The sequence below is a fragment of the Xyrauchen texanus genome, chromosome 48, assembly GCF_025860055.1.
Source record: "Xyrauchen texanus isolate HMW12.3.18 chromosome 48, RBS_HiC_50CHRs, whole genome shotgun sequence".
Classification (NCBI taxonomy): Eukaryota; Metazoa; Chordata; class Actinopteri; order Cypriniformes; family Catostomidae; genus Xyrauchen; species Xyrauchen texanus.
Window position 1 is genome coordinate 2,696,145 of NC_068323.1, and position 20,508 is coordinate 2,716,652.

The window sequence follows — 20,508 nt, forward strand, 5'->3', positions numbered from 1 at the left end:
TCATTTTGTGACTCAGAAGTACGAGTTGTCTAAGAGAGTGATTTGTTCGTTTTGTCATGAAACAGAATTGGTTGACCCGTCTTCGGGTACATCAGGAATAAGAAATTATTTAATTCTTCCAATCTTATTCAAGAATAAGTGGCTAGTTAGGTTTTATTTTATTCCTTACAGTTTCACAAAACTTTCTAGTCTCAAATTGTATCTTTGTTTCTTGCCATTTATTACGTTGTGAAGGTTTCTGTCATGATGGTTATTTTCCATAACACTGAATCTGGTAATAAGTGTTAGAAAGAACAGTAATCGTCACTCGTGAACGAGCCGTTTGTCTTCTATGCTGAGCCTAGTAGTGGTCATGTGACAGATGAACGAGAGACTCATACCTGAAGACCAAATCAGGAAGTGAACTAATCAATTCTGTTTCCTGTAGAGCCTCTGTGGCTGTCACATGACAAATTAACAAAATGACTTACATAAAAGGTCTGTTTATTTTGCTCAGTAAACAGTCAGTAAAATGATCTGATCTTCCCAACACTAATCAACTTGGTTCAGCCAGAGAAGCCAAAAGATCAATTGTTTGAACAGATTGCGGACATTCTTAAGGCTCACTTTGAATCAAAGCCATTGGTAAACGCTGAATGTTTTCAGTTTCAGCTATGCACAAAATCCAAATGAGACTTTGTTCCAGTATGTTGCAGAATTAAACAGCGTTGAAGTCAGTTCACTAGATCTCAGGTCAATTCTCAAGTCCTTGCTGCTCAAGTCCAAGTCATCAAAATTAGTCGAGTCCAAGTCAAGTCCCCAATAACTACTTACATGTCCGAGCTATATGGTTTACAAGTACAGGAAACCAAGAACACACTACCATCAACCTGTCTGGTTGCCCACTAAAGCTAAGCATGGTTGAGCCTGGTCAGTACCTGGATGGGAGACCTCCTGGGGAAAACTAAGGTTGCTGCTGGAAGTGATATTAGGGGGGCTCACCCTGTGGTCTGTGTGGGTCCTAATGCCCCAGTATAGTGATGGGCACGCTATACTGTAAAAAACGGATCATCTTTTGGATGAAACATTAAACCCAGGGCAAATCTTGTAAAGACTAGGGGTATAACCCAGTGTCCTGGCCAAATCCCCCCTATTTATAATGGCCTCCTAATAATCTCCATCTCTGAATTGGCTACATCACTCTACTCTCCTCTCCACCAAAAGCTGGTGTGTGGTGGGCACTCTGGTGCACGATGGCTGCCATCGCATCATCCAGGTGGATGCTGCACACTGGTGGTGGTTGAGGAACATTTGCAATGTATGCAACACATAGGGGTGCCTACACTGAGGAGGCACAATTGGGAAAAAGTAGGAATGGGGAAAAACAAGGATTGAGTACCTAGGTAACGTGATAGATGGGATGGGATGGGAGAGTATTCTTTGTAGGACAAAGTCAGAGCCACACATGAGAGCTTAGAGCTTTTCTATGTTTAGAAAATTATTACGGACTCTCTGTGCCACACCAAAGTGCACTGATTGGCACCTCTCTACAGACTGACCAGTGATCGGATATTAGTTCGCTATGACCTGTGCCTGCCTCTAACTCTAGCTTGTAATGCATTTGCCAATGGAATTGGCACTGCCCTTCAACATACAATGCCAAATGGGGAAGAACATCCCATTGCTATTCAAAGCAGAGAGAAGATGTTTTCCCAGATCGAGAAAGAAGCCTTACATTTTAAGTAACAAAATGTATTCTATATCTTTGGGGTAAACAGTTAATTTCAATGACATGTCACAGACCCCCAGTGACATTATTTGGGGAACACAAATGCCTTCTAACTTTGCCTTCCAATTATTGGGGTGGATTAAACCATGTGGAGGGCCGGATCCAGCCCAAGTGCCATAGGGTGCCCAGGCCTGCCTTAGTGTCTTGGAAAGTCTGGAAAATGTTCTCCCAGGAAATAGTATTTCCTTGAGTACTGTTGTGTAGCATTATTGTGATTATTTACACAAAGCTTCTCACTTGCTCACATGGAAGCACAAGGTTAATACTTTCACAGTATTAACCTGCTGTGTATGAGTGCGACCAGCACATAACCAACTGAGCTCACAAGTAGCATGCCATTTATTTTGACAATAGTTCATTTATTTATTTTCCCTAGCAAATAAATGTAGATCAGTGGCGTAACTTAAACCTTATGGGCCTCATTGTACCCTTTTGGCTGGCCCTTGCTGGCCTCCATTTTACACCACACTGCCTGTAGTTACGCAACTGATGTAATAGATAATATAGTAATACAACCATAAAAGTGTATGTACCACACCTTTTTGGAGAAATGTTGTTAGCAAGTTAACAGTTAGCAAGCAAGAACATTAAGGACCACCTAGCAAAATACATCACTCAAAACACATCACAGAGCTGATGATTATTAAAACAGTTAATGATGTCACAGATCAGATCAGCTAATAATAGAGCTAACATACCTGAACATGGCCGACAGACTTCAGTATTGTTGAGATGTTTAGTCTGTTTGCTGATTGAATTGTTCACCACACAGCTGTAAGAATCATCGACACACTCCAGATGTAGAGAGAGACTGCTGTTGAGATCAGACACACTGATGGAGGACAATAAACTGTTTCCTTTGTACCAGGAGAGAGTCACCTGTGTCACATTCTCCACTGAACACACCAACACACATTTAGATGAACTTTCAGATGATGAAGAATTCAGTGAAGAGTCTCTGATGATCACAGGAACTGGCAGACGAGCTGGAACGTAAAATAGAGTCAATGTCAAAAAACACCAAGTAAGAGGTCTGCCTTAATTGACAGTGTTTGGATGTGTTTATTGTGATGTCATTCAGCGGTTTCAAATAGAATGACACCATTAGACATTAAGACAGAATTCAATAAAATTACATGTCATAAACAGCTAATTCAAGAAAAAATAATCAAGAGCAAATTGTTGTGAGATAGAGCAACTTACACAGTATTTCTGAACTCACCATAGACCGTAAGTTTGAAGATCTTCAATGGGGTCTGTGTGCTGGAGTTGGTTAGTTTATAAAGTCCAGCGTGTTCTGTTCTAATGTTTTCGATTGTGAGATCTCCAGTCTGGAAATCCAGTAGCAGTCTGCCACTGAATTCCTCATCAGAACCATCATATGTGTAGCTTTTCTTGCCTCACGGTTGATTTTACCTATTGCAATACCATCCAGTCCAAACGTCCACATGATCAAATTCTCTCTCAGTATTTCAGTTGCATCAGTGTGTAAAGTGACAGAATCTCCCTCCATCACTGACACTGACTTCACTTTATCTGGATCAACACCAAACACACCTGAAGAGCATAAAGAAAAGTTACTCAGACTCTTAATAAACTTCATGATTGAATAAAGCCGTAAATACAATGTGTAGTAGTAGATTTGCCATATTTACCATAATTACCATAGTCGTTCTAATAATATAGTACATAAATTTAGAACAGTACTGTAAAATAAAGTGCTACCATTAAATGCAATAACAACTTACCAATTACAAACAAGAGGGTCTGCGAGAGCAAACTAAAGCAGCTCTTCATGTTCTTGTTAAGGTCATACCTTACCGTCTGACACTGACTTGAAAAGGTTTCTGTTCTAGTTTTTCAGTACATCAAAACTTCAGTTGTAGAAGTGAGAAGAATGATCTTGTTCATGTGACTCAGTGGAATGAACCTGCTGATTACTTTCGTGAGGTATAAATAAACAAGAACCATCCATGAGTCTCTGCATTAGGGAAACCACGGTGTGAATTTCTGACGGTTAGATTACCGTCTGAGAAACTAACAACAACAAAAAAACGCAGCATAGGACAACTGATAAATACACAACATGTAAATATGAGGTATCTAAAAATAGACACACCATCTGCATCCGGGGCACAGAATAATTATTTTAAATGTATGTAATCAGTGACCTTGTGAAAGCATATGTGTCTAACATACTTATGTATTTTAAACCAGAGACTATTCAGCTGGGCCACTTCTATTTAATGAATGGGAGAAGCTCTAGTACCCAACGGTCAGCGGATGTAGAAAGGAAGTCCCGCCTTACAGGCAACAGAGCCAGTCACCTTTTAGATCGCCTGTCAGTCAACTCGCTTATGCACATGTGCATCAGCTATACAAGCCGGGACAATTGCGTGTTTTATTTTAATATGAGGTAAAGTAGCACAACTTATGATTCCAATATCATCACATTTTATTGCTGATTTGAAATATGTTCTTTGATTGTAATCTTGACCGTCTGTGTTTGAGATTTCGTTTTTCCCCCATTCAAGTAGATAGGAGCTGCACTGCCATGACTGCAAATAGTCTCCCGAGAGCGTTCCAAAGATGGCCGACAGTCGACTGATTTTCAAGAAAGACTTTGTTTAAGCTAAGCAGAATTATTAATACAGTGGTGCTTGAAAGTTTGTGAACCCTAGTTTTGGGGGGCCTGGGTATTTATCGAGTATTGAAGCTAACTATCACCCCTGGAGTCGTGAGTTTGACTCCAGCCAGGTCTCCTAAGCAACCAAATTGGGCCGGTTGCTAGGGAGGGTAGAGTCACATGGGATAACCTCCTCATGGTTGTGATTAGTGGTTGTCGCTCTCAATGGGGCGTGTGGTGAGTTGTGTGTGGATCGTGGAGAGTAGTATGAGTCTCCACATGCTGTGAGTCTCCGTGGTGTCATGCACAACGAGTCACGTGATATGATGCGCGGAATGACGGTCTCAGAAGTGGAGGCAACTGATACTTGTCCTCCGATACCTGGATTGAGGTGAGTAACCTCGTCACCATGATGACCTACTAAGTAGAGGGAATTGGGCATACCAAATTAAGAGAAAAGGGGATACAATTAAAAAAAAATATGTAAGAACCTTATCCCATCTGTGAAACATGGTGATGGTAGTATCATGGTTTGGGCCTGTTTTGCTGCATCTGGACCAGGATGGCTTGCCATGATTGATGGATCAATGAATTCTGAATTGTACCAGCAAATTCTAAAGAAATTAGCACACAAGTCGTTCTACCAAAGAATGGTTGAAGAAAGTGAATGTTTTGGAATGGCCAAGTCAAAGTCCTGACCTTAATCCAATAGAAATGTTATGGAAGGACCTGAAGCGAGCAGTTCATCCCAGAGTTGGAGCTGTTCTGTACAGAGGAATGGGTTAAAAATGATCAACAGTTACAGAAAACGTTTCGTTGCAGTTATTGCTGCAAAAGGTGTTCACACCAGATACTGAAAGCAAAGGTTCACATGCTTTTGCCACTCACAGATATGTAATATTGGATCATTTCCTCATGACCAAGTATAACTTTTGTCTCATTTCTTTTATTGGGCTCACTTTATCTACTTTTAGGTCTTGTGAAAATTTAAAGATGTTTTAGGTCAGATTTATGCAGAAATATAGAAAATTCTAAAGGGGTCACAAACTTTCAAGCACCACTGTATTTTGACATTGTTTTGTGCTGGGTTTATTTTGAGCCCCAGTACATCTCTGATGGGTCATTTAACACTTTAATGAACTGTACTTTTAGTTAAGATTTACTTGAAAATGAACCATTTTGTGTGTGATACTAATAATATCTGAACTTTTCTTGAGTCTTCAGTTGTTAGTTGATTGAACTTTTTGAAGTTTTAAGCACTTTTTAGGTCAGTCCAACAACTGGTTACCTTTGTAGGGCTGATGACTTTTCTGTCACAGAAGTGAAGATTTGCTATAAATATAGACATTATTTTGCTCCAATCAACATTTTTTTTTTTTTACATTAATTAAAGTAAATTTGTGGTCAGCTAAACCCCAAAATGCAATTATGTAAACCCTTAATGTTTGAGTTTTCTGAACATAATGTGTTAAGTTCACTGAACGTACAATACAACATTATTTGATAAGTTACTTCAACTAATTCGCCTTCAGTTGAGAAACTCAAATATGCTCTGCAGCTGGTTGCTTTACTTTAAGTTTACTCTTTTTACAGTGTATTGTAATATGAGTAACATGAGTCCATATAAACCCTGGTCTTAACTTTGAGAAATGTCTTTTAATTATTGCACTGAAAATTGGTAAGAATCATCGTTTAATTTTTTTACACACAAGCAGAACTAAAACAGGGAAGAGGAAAAAGCTGAAGTAGGAAAGGGAAGTCTGGGATGGTAGTAAAAGTTTGTCAAGCCAAGAACAACTCAAGAGTTTTGGACTTTTTAATATTAACACACTGTAGATTAATCAGTGAATTTCAAAAAGTAATTTTACAATGATTATATAAAAGGCTTCACGAATTGAATACAGGAAGTTCCATTATAACAACTTACCTTGATATTGGTGATAGATCGCTTTTTAAGGCAACCTGACCGTGTGTGGCTTCAAGAGAGCAAACATCTGTTGTATTTCAGTTCTTTAATTCTCTTATACTGTACATTTACTCATTTATATATATATATATATATATATATATATATATATATATATATATATATATATATATATAATTTTTACTTATATTTTTAATCACACTTTTATATTCATCTACGGTTTAATATTTTGTGAGCTGTATTTGTTACATTCAGAATTAGGACGACAGAAGTGATAAGTGTAGATTTATTAAAGAATACAATATAAACATGGGCATTAACAAAGAACAGAACTGGATATAAAAACAAAGGTGAAGTCAAACAAACTAATAACTTAACTCAAATGCTGGAGATTATCTTCAAGCATGAGTATCAGCAGAGGCGGATTTAGACATGGGCGACATGGGCAGTCGGCTAGGGTGGCATTTTGCAGGGGGGCGGCACGAGGTGGCAGCGACCCCCATTCAACAACATTGGGGGCGTTCTCATTTAGAGTCAGCACCACCCCCAGCAAACAACATTGGGGGCGTTCTCAATTAGAGTCAGCACCACCCCCAGCAAACAACATTGGGGCGTTCTCAATTAGAGTCAGCACCACCCCCAGCAAACAACAATGGGGGCGTTCTCATTTAGAGTCAGCACCACTCCCAGTAAACAACATTGGGGGCGTTCTCATTTAGAGTCAGCACCACAACCCCCCGGTCAACAACTTTGGGGGCGTTCTCATTTAGTCAGCACCACCCCCAGGCAACAATTTTGGGGGCGTTCTCATTTAGTGTCAGCACCACCCCCCAGTAAACAACATTGGGGGCGTTCTCAATTAGAGTCAGCACCACCCCCGGTCAACAACTTTGGGGGCGCGTTGAATTGGGTTTCGCCCGGGGTGCCAAACAAGCTAGAAACGCTACTGAGCATCAGACATGTGAGGAGTCCAAACAAGACTAGACAAAGAATGGGAGCTTGAGGTGAGAATTTATAGTGTCTTTGATGAGGTGGCTAATGAGGATCAGGTGCGAGTAATTAATACTCGGGAGAGTTGGAGAGGGAGCAGAGACCGATGAGGGCCCGAGAGTATTGTCTTCACAAGTTAAAGATAACGTCTCCATTCAGGGTCTTAACTTCATGGGACAATGATGATTCGAAGAAGTCATTTTTCCAGTTATTTTGCTGGGTATAATGACACTTGTTGAGCTTGTGCTTGTCAGACTGAGCTTTGAGAAAAATGCAACTAAGATTGTTCAATAAACTCCTTTTTTACCATCACCTCGACTCCTGCGTTCCGCTATATTCCCTACAGACTCTGCCTAACTCTTGAGCAGGTAGATGAGTGAGTGAGTATAACAAGCTGTTGATGTTGAGTGGTTTTGAATATCAGATATACAGTATTTACTATCTTCTGCTGGAGAGAGAGGTCTGGTAGAAGACTGGATCTAACAGCATAGATGCCATTAAAGCAGAGTCATATAATAAGAGAAGCGTTTCCACTTACGGCAGACCTAACTAAAGCAGCATAATTATGAGTTGAGGGATACATACACAAGTGTATGCCTGGCTGTAGAGAGGAGTCTTTAGTCTAGAGTGTTAGTCCCGAACTTTCACGATTTGATCTACAATGAAATCAAACACGTTTGCAGTATGTATATGAATAATATATTTTGAAGAACAGAAAGTGAAAGTCTCTTCAACCAACATTCACAGCAGACTTTATTTTTAACCTTCTCTTTTATGGACATTGTTGTTGATGTTGGACAAGTATATCATTTCTGTATTCAGCATTGTGTCTGTATGATTGTAAATAGATGATATTCCACATGAGTCCATTCATTGACTTTTAAGATACAAATTGGTTCAAAATATCTGGAAGTGGTTTAGTTTCTCTTTGACTGTGATCTGTGCATAAATTATGTAATTTTTTTTGCACTTTTGCAGCAGAAATTGCATCTTTTTATGCAAAAGAAATTATATTAAATGCACACACAAATAAATTCTTTGTCCTCCTTCTTGACTACAGATCAGAATTGGGGATTTATAGATATATCAAAGGGCGATCGTGCCTTTTCTGTGATACGCCCAAATCTCTGGAACAGTCTCCCTTTCCATGTGAGGTCAACTTCATCATTAGCCATTTTTAAATCTTCTTTGAAAATGTATTTTTATTCTGTAGCTTTGAATAAGTCCTTGAATAGTATGAAATGGATAAATACATGATGTTGTATTTAAAGGTATTTTATTATGCTAATATTTGTATATATATACTCTGTCATTTTATATTTATTTGTTTGATCTGTAATGGACTTTTGGTCAACTTCTGTTGTTTTTAAATGTGCTCTAGAAATAAAGGGTGACTTGGTGCAGTGGTGAAGAAGTTCAGCTGCGAGATCTTTTCACTGTGTGCTGAGAGTAAGTTTGGACTTTTTCAGTGTGATGTGAGTCCAAAGACTAGATCCAAGCAAACCATTTGTTGTTTAATAATGTCTGTTTATCCTTTAATTTCTCTACAGACAAAAACAACAAAAGAAACATTTAATTGTAATCACACATAGCATGAATGCTGCAAAGAAGCATTCAACCAAACAAAGACTATCAAAGACCCTACCACAAGTTTTAAAGAGACAGTACGGTTTTAGCACCTGTTATACTTATGTATGTTATACATAAGTTAATACTTGTAAATAGTTCAAATTATGAATGAAACAACAAACATGTAACAATATATTGTATATATGCAAAATAATATATGCAATTCAATACACCATATTTATTGATGTAATCCATGGACAACATTTAAAAAATAAAAATATTTATTTTTTACCAAAATGATGAAAACTAATGCTAAATAAAATGTGTAAAAAAAATGTTTTTCCCTTTTTCTCCCAATTTGTAATGGCCAATCCCCATTGTGCTTTTAAGTCCTCGTGGTGGCGTAGTGACTCACCTAAATCCGGGTGGCGGAGGACGAACCTCAGTTGCCTTCGCATCTGAGACTGTCAATCCGCACATCTTATCACGTGGCTTGTTGAGCACGTTGCTCCGGAGATGTAGCGCATGTGGAGGCTTCCCGCTATTCTCCGCGGCATCCACGCACAACTAACCACACGCCTCATTGAGAGCGAGAACCACATTATAGTGACCACGAGGAGGTTACCCCATGTGACTCTACCCTCCCTAGCAACCGGGCCAGTTTGGTTGCTTAGGAGACCTGACTGGAGTCACTCAGCATGCCCTGGATTCAAACTCACGACTCCAGGGGTGATAGTCAGTGTCTTAGAAGGCCTCATGTATTATGGATAACTAAATAAATTAAAGAGAATTTCTTTCATACTGTATGCAAGCGAAATGGACATTATAACTGAACTATACCCAAATTAATTGAAATTAAAAGCTAAATTGATGGTTTGCAATATATCAAATCGTGAAATGTGTGTTGCAATATGTATTGTGACTTGGCAGACGATACCCAGCCCTTATATATATATATATATATATATATATGCCACTGCCAATTACGGCTGTGCAAGGAAAATGTATGATGAAACCACTAAACATGAGAGCCGAGCGGGACCGGCCCTCTCACGCAGTGCTGACGAACCTGTTCTGTACTTGCTCCGCACAGTCCCAAGGTAAACACAGTGTGAAATATGTATGTAAACATGTATATGTAATAATTATTTAAACATGCATGTGCACTATATTTCAAATTCTGTAAAATATTGTATATTAGGGGAGTGCAAGTCATTTTTATGGCATGCTTTTAATAGTCTCTACATGTATTAATACTGATAACTGCATTTGCAATTCAGTAATAGAATGGCCAGGGGCCAAAATTTCATCAAAATGTTGGGGGGGACAATAAACATAACAATTCTCAAGATAAATTATTGAAGGGGACACCAAGGTCATTTTGTTGTTGCCCATTTGCATTTGTATTATTTTAGTCTCTTAAACAATGTATTTTAAGAATATATCATTATATTATTTACAATACACATATTTTAATGATATTTTAGGGACAACCTCAGATAGGCTGACCCCACCCCCCCCCGTGATTTCCACCTATGAGAATGGCATGTCAGGGGCCGCTTCAGTCTTTTTGTTCATCACGGACACTGCCAGATCTGGAACGTCCTGAAAAAAAGGCAAAATAGGGTGTGAGAGTACAGCTACACCAACTCACAGATATAACGGTTCAGTAAACACGATAGAAAACACACAAATCAACCGAGTCAGCAGTAAATAAAGATGCTTCAAATGTTAAACTCATTGATCCGTCACTAAAAGACACATCAGATATCTGCTCTGAGAGCTCTGGACCAGTTTTAATTGAAAACTGAATTAGATTTTTTCACTTATGATCAGATCAATCTGAAAATAATCCAAATAACTGCAGGATGTTCACCTTAACATTAACATCAGTTTTCTCTGCACTTACATAGCGTCTATTTTAACCTTAGCGGTTAGCAAAGCGCTTTACACTGCGTCTCATTCACCCATTCACACACCAGTGACTGCAGAGATGTCATGCTAGGTGCTAGCCTGCCATTGGGAGCAACTTGGGGTTCAGTGTCTTGCCCAAGGACACTTCGACATGTGGAGTCATGTGGGCCGGGAATCAAACCGCCAATCCTGAGATTAGTGGCCAACCCACTCTACCACCTGAACCACAGCCGCCCCAGTTTTCACAGTTTTGTGAAGCCTTGTATGTGTTTAGTCCTCTGTGATATTCAAATATCTTTACTTTTAATAAGAATTCGTTTTTTGCCTCAAAAACCCTAAATGTTCTCACATGTAACAGGACCTGTTGTTTTTAGAGCTTCTTTCTTGAGCTCATAAACGTACAACAGACATCAAGACTTCTGAAAATGATGATGTATCGTTGGAGACAGCTAACAAGTCATCCATTTCCTGAAACTGTAGTAATTATGTTGCACATTCGTCATTCATAGGTTGGTTCAACAGGAGGAATAATAATCCTTTTTGAGGAGATCGAATGGATGTTAAATTATATCCCGTGTCCATTCACAACTGAAAGCCATTTATCGTGAGAAAGCTGCTTAAGTCACACTTAAGCGACATTTGCGTATATCTACTGTGTTACATCGTTCTCGTTATCCCCATTTACTTGCAGCTATGTACGTTTCCCTGGTGCATTTGAGTACATACAGTAGAGCATGCACACTCTTCAAAAACCTATACTGTATGAATGCTACTTCTGCACTGACGTGGCCAAATAAACCAATAATCTCAGACATGAGCCACATCCTCCAACATACACCTGTGTTAAATAACTATATCTAAACTTTTTAAAGGACTCTATGCATGGACGCTTTCAGCATTTAGCCACAAAAGCTTCCAGCGCACTGCCGGAAAAGATCTTCAAAGTGTACGATGCTCCTGTGAAACACACCAGATGAGGTTTATAATGCATGTGCTCCAGTTTTCAGATCGTTCCTCAGATCGCTGCCCATTACAAGAATGTGCCTTATCTTAAAATTCTGTTCAACTTATTGCAAACTTGAGGTAACTTCAGAGTACTAAACTGTTGACAGAGTGCTCATTTAAATATTATAATGAGTACTCTGGAAAAACTTGAGCTACTCACCATAGACAGTAACTTCGAATCTCATGTGTAAATTGACTCTGCTGCTGTTGATCTTTAGGTCATATTCTCCAGCGTCTGTGATCGTGCTGTTAGTGATGGTGAGAGATCCAGTCTGTTTGTTGACCTTCAGTCTTCCTCTGAATTTCCCATCAAGAACATCCTCATATAATGAGATTGATTCATCCTCTTTGTTTTTGTTAGCTATGATAGTGTTTCCAAATTTCCACACTACCATGACATCTTCTATCCCAGTAACTAACGTTATTAGATTGACAGAGTCGCCCACCATCACTGGCACTGTAAACACTTCCTCACCTGGAGAACAAATAGCAAAAGTTACTCAAAAAAGGATTCACAGAAAGACAATACAATAAGAGCACCTGTTATGGTTTTGACGTCTCATACAATAGATTTACATGCATCCAAGTTCAAAAAACAACATTTTAATTGAAGCATTACCTTTTTTTCCATACCAATGATCAGTTCTAAAGTATTCATTCTAAACTCCTCCTTTAAGAGAGCAAACCCTACTCTGATTGGTCCGTTCTAAAGCATTCATTCTAAACTCCTCCTTTCAGAGAGCCTATTCTGCTCTGATTGGTCAGTTTTAAAGCATTCATTCTAACTCCTCCTTTCAGAGAGCCTACTCTGCTCTGATTGGTCAGTTTTAAAGCATTCATTCTAACTCCTCCTTTCAGAGAGAATACTCTGCTCTGATTGGTCCATTCTAAAGCATTCATTCTAAACTCCTCCTTTCAGAGAGCCTACTCTGCTCTGATTGGTCCGTTCTAAAGCATTCATTCTAAACTCCTCCTTTCAGAGAGCCTACTCTGCTCTGATTGGTCAGTTTTAAAGCATTCATTCTAACTCCTCCTTTCAGAGAGAATACTCTGCTCTGATTGGTCCATTCTAAAGCATTCATTCTAAACTCCTCCTTTCAGAGAGCCTATTCTGCTCTGATTGGTCAGTTTTAAAGCATTCATTCTAACTCCTCCTTTCAGAGAGCCTACTCTGCTCTGATTGGTCCATTCTAAAGCATTCATTCTAAACTCCTCCTTTCAGAGAGCCTACTCTGCTCTGATTGGTCCGTTCTAAAGCATTCATTCTAAACTTCTCCTTTCAGAGAGCCTACTCTGCTCTGATTGGTCCATTCTAAAGCATTCATTCTAAACTCCTCCTTTCAGAGAGCCTACTCTGCTCTGATTGGTCCGTTCTAAAGCATTCATTCTAAACTCCTCCTTTCAGAGAGCCTCCTCTGCTCTGATTGGTCTGTTCTAAAGCATTCATTCTAAACTCCTCCTTTCAGAGAATCTACTCTGCTCTGATTGGTCAGATGTCCCAGTCTGTTCTGATTGGTCTACCGCTAGGTATAGGGTTTGAGGGCGGATCAAAGCTGTTCGCGAGCAGCCAATGTAGACCAGAGGTGGGTTTTGTGTTACCAAATGACATAGGTTAGTACAGGAAGTAAGCCTGGAATTACTAACAACTCGTTTCAGGTGTTCAGAATCGGTTTTTTTCTTTCTTTTGGGAGTCAATAACTCCATTTGTTGTGCACTTAAACAGCTATAAATGATCTGGTCACCATTCACTTGCATTGTATGGACCTACAGAGCTGAAATATTCTCCTAAAAATCTTCATTTGTGTTCTGTAAATGAAAGAAATTCTTACACATCTGGGATGGCATGAGGGTGAGTAAATGATAAGAGTCATTTAACATAACACTAGGCTTTCTTTCTCTTGGGTACTCGACATTCAACTCCTGAACACTCCTGAGGTCTGCAACCCAACCCAGGCCCGACGGGACCGGAGAACCTGATGGGTTCGGGTCAGTTTTTCAAGTAGGACTTTGGATTCGGGTCGGGTTCTGGCTTGTAATTAATGAGAAAATAAACAGGCCTACGAACGGACGGGTTAGAGACGGTTCACACCGAATGTGTTTTTGCATGCGTCTGTTCTGTTTTCCCATTGTTTTCCTATGTAAACACATGCTGGACAGATACTGTTGACTGTTGCGCCATGTCTCGCTGTTACTTCAGCGTCTCGTGCAGGACCGGCACTGTTTAAACAAACCAGGACTAAATGTATAGTTTTATTTTTGGGTCTGGGCCAAGAGGGCCAAGAGAACCGAACTACAAGTGTGAACACACCCTAAGTGAACTGCACACTGACAACCACCTAAGATGTTCTGGCTTCAGATTAACGGTTTGTTTTGAGTGTTCACATAAAGGTAAAAATTAGAGCATAGTCAATAGTTCACAGAGCTACGATCTAAACATGATATTCATTACATTAAAAGAGTTGATCTACTCACCTCTGACAGTAACAATTATTCTCTTATATGTGATCTCTTCAGTGGTCTTCAATTTATAAACTCCAGTGTCTGTGCGTCTGCTGTCTTTGATGATGAGAGATTCAGTCTGATGATCCAGCTTCAGTCTCTCTCTGAATTCATCTTTAACAGGTTTGATCTCCCTTCTCTGATTTGAGCTATAAGAGTCTCTCCATAATACACGTTCACATCATCTGTGTTAATTTGATCATCATCATTGATTAGAGGGACAGATTCTCCCTTCATCACTAACACTGTCTTATCATCTGTATCAATTCCTGATAGAAGAGAGAAATATTAATGAGAAATCTTGACATATGAACAGGTGGATGTTCTCACTGCACTGAATACTGTGTGCAAACAAAACATCAGACATGTCTTAATCATTACAGACAACTGTATCAACAGTCTGTATTTCAGTATAATCAGCGTTGAGAGTGACAGAATCTCCCTCCATCACTAACACAAGCAGTAAGCACTAATCTACTATGACTATTATAATTTAAATTATAATTATTACATTGAAAAACTCACTGAAGTTACTCACCATAGACAGTAACATCAAATTTCTGGTGTACAGTTGCTCTTCTGCTGGTGATGTTTAACTCATATTTTCCCGAGTCTGTGATGTTGAACTCTGTGATGGTGAGAGATCCAGTGTGTTCGTTTACCTTCAGTCTTTCTTCGAACTTCCCATCAAGAACGTCTTTTATCGAGACTGTTTGGTCAGTTTTCTTTTTGTCAGCTATGACAGTGTTTTCAAAACGCCACTCTATCGCGGCATCCTTCTGTATTTTAGTAAATGTGATTAGTGAGACAGAATTTCCCTCCTTCACTGTCTTTCTGATCATTTCTTTACCTGGAGAACAAATAGTAACAGTTATTCGAACAAAAAGAAATCAAACATTGTCAGTAACATCAGTAAACATAAACCGTAAAAAGGGCAAGACCACAAAGAAACCTCAGAAAATTAATGTATCGCTTTTTTCCGAGGCACTAGGGCCCAAAATAATACAATGTTCTATGTACTAATTTTAATTTATTTGATGGGATTTTTCCCTTGATGGTATAACAAAGAGGTTATGTTTGGCTGTGATAGCCAAATATAGAGTATTGAGTTAACGTAACAAAATGTACCATCCTCTATCGTGGACTCCAACAACGCCGTGGCTGAGTCAAGGGCACTCTCCCTCCCATTGCTCGCCGGTCTAGATAGCGTCCATTTGGTTGAACCACTTCCACATTTCCTTGATGTTTCTGTGAAGTTTTTTTTTACTTTTCCCTACACTGTTGGTCCAGTGGTGCAGCCAAAAGCTGAGACACTTCCGAAAATAAATTTTTGTTTTGCGTCATTTAATTCGTCGCTAACGAGAGGACCGTCTGCACATCGTTTATTGACCACGTTGTGGTTTTGTGCACAGCCATTTCTTTTTACAATTCAAAAGTCACGTGAACAAATAATACTGCTATCGCTGTATAACTTTAAAACTAGCGGGCTGATGTCCCATCGCAAATCCAGTGACGCTGGTACTGACAATTCTCTCTGAGCAATCAGTGATCTGCAGGGTTTTGACATCACATTTAGTATCGGCTCGGCCCACTTGGAAACTCGACTGAGGTGGTACTAAAAAAAGTACTAGGTACCAGGTACTATCCACAGTGGAAAACCCCCAAAAAGCGAGCAGAGTCGAGTCGAGTTGTACCGTGCAGAGGAAAAGCCCCATAAAACATATGATTGGTTTGATCTATAGAGACATGGAACTTTGGGTGGATACAATGGCATTGCACAGGAGGGCTAAGGCAGATGGCTATGTGACAGATGACCATGGGTGCTTATAATTTTTTAAATTGTGCAAGGAGAATTCATACGTGCGTCAGGTGCTTCGACCAAAAATTATTCTGTATAAGATGCTCCAGTGTTTCCTTGCTCAAACATCCTCGATAAGCTTCCTCCGTCTTCAATCCTCGCCTCCTTGCAATGCATTTAGAGAATTAATACTTCCTTAATGATGGCGGACTTCGATTTGTTTCTGGGTCATGGCCTTGAGGATGGAGGAGCTCGGAAATGAGGATGCACAATTTAGGAAATGAGAAGCATCCTGTATCAATGGGAAACAGACAGATGAAGTGAGGGGCAAGTTTCTGGGACAAGATCTTAAGGAGTAGGTCTTTAGAAGAAACCACACTCCTTGTTCACAGGTGTAGATATAGCCTGAGGAGAGATGCCCATCCTCCCTAGATTTGACTTGGTTCTAAAACTTAAGGTGGCATCCAGCTCCTGCAAAGGGAATAGACGGGGTTGGTATCCCAGACAGCACTGATATGGAGATAGGCCGATGGAGGAGACTGGCAGGGAGTTATGGCCGTACTTCTCCCAAGAAAGGTGTCGACTCCAAGTACAGGGGTAGCTGGAAGCCAGACATTGCAGCATGTGCTCCAGATCTTGATTGGCCCACTCTGTCTGGCCATTAGTTTGAGGTTGAAAACCGGAGGATAGGCTAACAGAGGGGCCAAGTAGGAGAGTTGGGGGACTTATTTCTGGAACAGACAGAGCGGGCGGGAAGGAACTGGCTGAGATCATTGGCCGTTGGCAGCCAACAGAAGCATTGGTGAACAGATGCTAGAGTTCTCCTAATACCTTTGGACCAGTCAAGATGAGGATTGTTCTTGACAAGCCAGAGGTGGAACTGAGCAATAGGAACAAAGAGTCAGATGAACAGATAAAAATGTATCTTCTCTCTATGATTGCCAGAAATAAGCATACACACCAGTACCCCAGTGCTACGGCAGGCATTGGATTTTACTGGGCAAGATAATAAAAAATCTCCAAGCTGACCACAGTAAAGGCAAAACCCCTGCATAATGTGTTAACGTCCTTCCCGCTAAGGACAGGTGGGAGTGACCAATCTACCTAGGCTCAGTTTCAGAAAGATCTGCCAGATGCTGACTAGAAATGGATGGAGGAGAGTTTGGTTGCTGCCACTGTGCAGATCTCTACAGGAACGTTAAGCAAGGTGATTGTCAACTCTGATGCCAAATCCACTAACTCGTCGAATACAGTGGGACATTTACGTGTCATGAGCTCATCCTTAACATCCTCAAAGAGCCCATGCAGGAAGATATCAGACATGGAGAGAAAATTCAACCAACAGGACACACCCAAGGTGTGGATTTCGATGACAATATCAGTTACTGAGCGATTCCCCTAAGACAATGCCAGCAAGTGTCGATCTGCCTCTCTGCCATGCAGAGAGCGATCAGAGACTAGGGAGCATCAGTGTTTCAAACTGCTGTGGCCCGATCTCAAGTGTCAGAGGAGAATGTGGCTGATTGAAGAGTGATGACCTGAAAACACTGAGACAGGAAGGCCTGACAGGTATTAGGCTCAGTGTCAGAGAGGGGAGACATGGTTTGGGGGGCTAAAATCTCTGTGGGTGGAGCTGGAAAGAAGCACAAACCACATGCTGTGGTTGCCAGGCCCAGTTGGTGAAGCTAGAAGCTGAAGCTTATGCAACTTGGGCCACCTAGGAATCCACAACCTGGTTGATCGGAGCTTAGTTGGGTTATGTGACAACCCCAATCAGGTTCCTTGGTGAGCCACAGAGCTTCCAACCAACCATCCTCTGCTGAATCCATAGCTGTAAGATTGTACTATCAGGCAGATTAAATCAGCACTCTGATGCAGAAGATGGCCAAGTAAATTTAAGTATTTATTGATCTACAAATTATTCCAAAAGCCTTGTCGAATTCAAAAACTTAAAAGCATAAAACAACAAAAGCTGGAAAATGGTGACTCAAGCAGAGTTGCAAAAATGGAGTCATGAGGGAGAGAATGCATGCACAGAAAGACAAATTAACACACCTGTGACACCAGTGAACTGTACTCGAAATAGTCTTGCTTCGGTCTAAAGGTTCGTTTTGAGAGTTCACAAAGATACAATTTCAGAAACAATCCAAGAGTGGAAACATTTAATCACACAGCACTAAAAAATGTTCATTGAGCTCTGATCTAAATATGATCATTATTATATTAAATGTGTTGATCCACTTACCACTGACAGAAACAATACATTTCATGTATGTGTTCTCTTCACTGCCACTGATGATCTTCAGTTCATATAGTCCAGAGAATGTGATTTCAGTGTTTGTGATGGTGAGAGATCCAGTCTGATGATTCAGCTTCAGTCTCTCTCTGAATTCATCTTTAACAGGTTGGATCTCCCCTCTTCTGATTTCAGCTATAAGAGTTTTTTCAAAATACACATTCAGATCATCTGTGTTTATATGATCATCATCGGTGATTAGAGGGACAGATTCTCCCTTCATCACGAACACCATGTTCACTTCATCTGTGTTTATAAGATCATCATCAGTGATTAGAAAGATAGGATTTCTCACTTCATGTTGCAGCACCACATAGAAGAGAGGAATATAGGAGAAAAATGTTGACATTAGAACAGGTGAATGTTCTCTCTCTCTCTCTCTCTCTCTCTCTCTGTTTCTTTCACTCTTACCCATACTCACACACACAGAGACTCAAGCAACACATGAAGCCTTGATGTCAATGCACCCCAGGGACTTGATCAATACAAAAGTTTCTATATTATCTGGAATAACATTTAATATCTGTGGAAAGCACCTTCATGCTCTCTCTCGCACTCAACCACACTCACACACGTAAGAGAATGAATGTAACTCTGAAGGAAACTGGTCTCAGAACAGTTTGAAAAGCACCTTCCATCCTACCACCATGTACAGCCTCTGAAGGCAGCATTTTCCAGTTTTCAGATGCAGACATAGATAAAAGCATGCAACAAACAAAGCCTTTGTGGAAAAGCAATATACAAGAATAGTGACACTACCATGATGCTGTTGAGTAGTTTAATTACATTTTGAGGTAATTTCAAGCACTATTCCCTGCTGATGAGCGACACAGCAAACAGAGGTAATCCTCAACACTCTCTCAATCATTTTTGTCTCTTTCTGTCTCAATCAGGGGCGTAGAACCAAATGTGGTACTTTGGTAACTTAAACTTACTTACTTAGACTTACTTTGGTTACTTTTTTAGGGTTAATTTGTCCCTGACCCATATGTAAAATCAATAACAAGGAATATTTCTATCATCGGCGTAATATAAGCTTGATATATCGCATTGATGTTTTTACAGTTATGTGCCAAGAGGGGGCAGTCGAAGCACAAGCTGTATAAGCAACAACAAGCAACACACCTCATCAAATCAACAAGAGCAACAGACAGCAGCACAGCCTTCCACAGTGTTTAAAGACATGAAGCATAACAGAATTCAGGGGCATCCTAAAAACACAGTACTTTTGACTAGAGACAATGAAATCCATCGAGAAGTAATGCAGCCATATTAATACACTCCAAAGTCATCCGTTTGACGTGTGCAGTAGCGGATTTAGGCATGTGCGACATGGGCAGTTGCCCAGGGTGGCATCTTGCGGGGGTCAGCACGAGGCACCCACACAGACACCACTGAAGCGGGTTTCACCCAGGGCACCATACAACCACCACCACTATGTTCTTTTGCTCCATCAGGTGTAGGTAATACTTACACATTTTTGTTTTTAGTTTGGAGATCCTGCGGCGATAGTAAATTACAACAGCAATAACAGCTACAGCTACAGCCACAAAGAGCAGAACAGCACCAGCTATTCCTACTATTCCACCTGAAGATAGACTCGGATCTGAAACAGCTAAAGAGAGACAGTCATTAGGACACTAAAAGGGGAACCAGTTATGTGCAAGTTCTTCACTCACAGTCACTGTTAACTGAATTGTTCAGTTATAATAATATCACAGATGTCTAGTTTTAGTGGACAAAGATACTGGAGCTTGGTTAGTTAATAATCTTGTTGCATTGACCTTTATAATTCTACTTCTACTTTCCAGTGCATTAGAATGTTGAAACTTTAGTATGTTAACCTCAGAGCAGCCTCAGACAGTTTCATTATGCTCAAAACCATTAAGAATCTTTATCTCTGATTTACTGAATGTGTCCTTCTGTGTGACTTCGGCATGCTGGGAGATTCGAACAGTTTCTGTGTTCCTGCCAGAGTTTCTATGATATACTTCAGACTGTGAGTAGCTGTTAATGTTTAACCAATAGTTACTTTTTTGCTGCAGTTACTTTCTGAGAGTAAAAGGAAACCTAACTGCAGTCTGTAAGTATTTATCATGATACTAGTCTGACAGGT

General features: G+C 40.1%; 1 pseudogene; it reads right to left on the reverse strand.

The window, feature by feature from the left end:
• The window catches only part of LOC127639925 (uncharacterized), a 5,742-nt pseudogene extending 2,159 nt beyond the window's left edge, over positions 1-3,583 (reverse strand).
• Between the last annotated feature and the right edge of the window lie 16,925 nt (positions 3,584-20,508).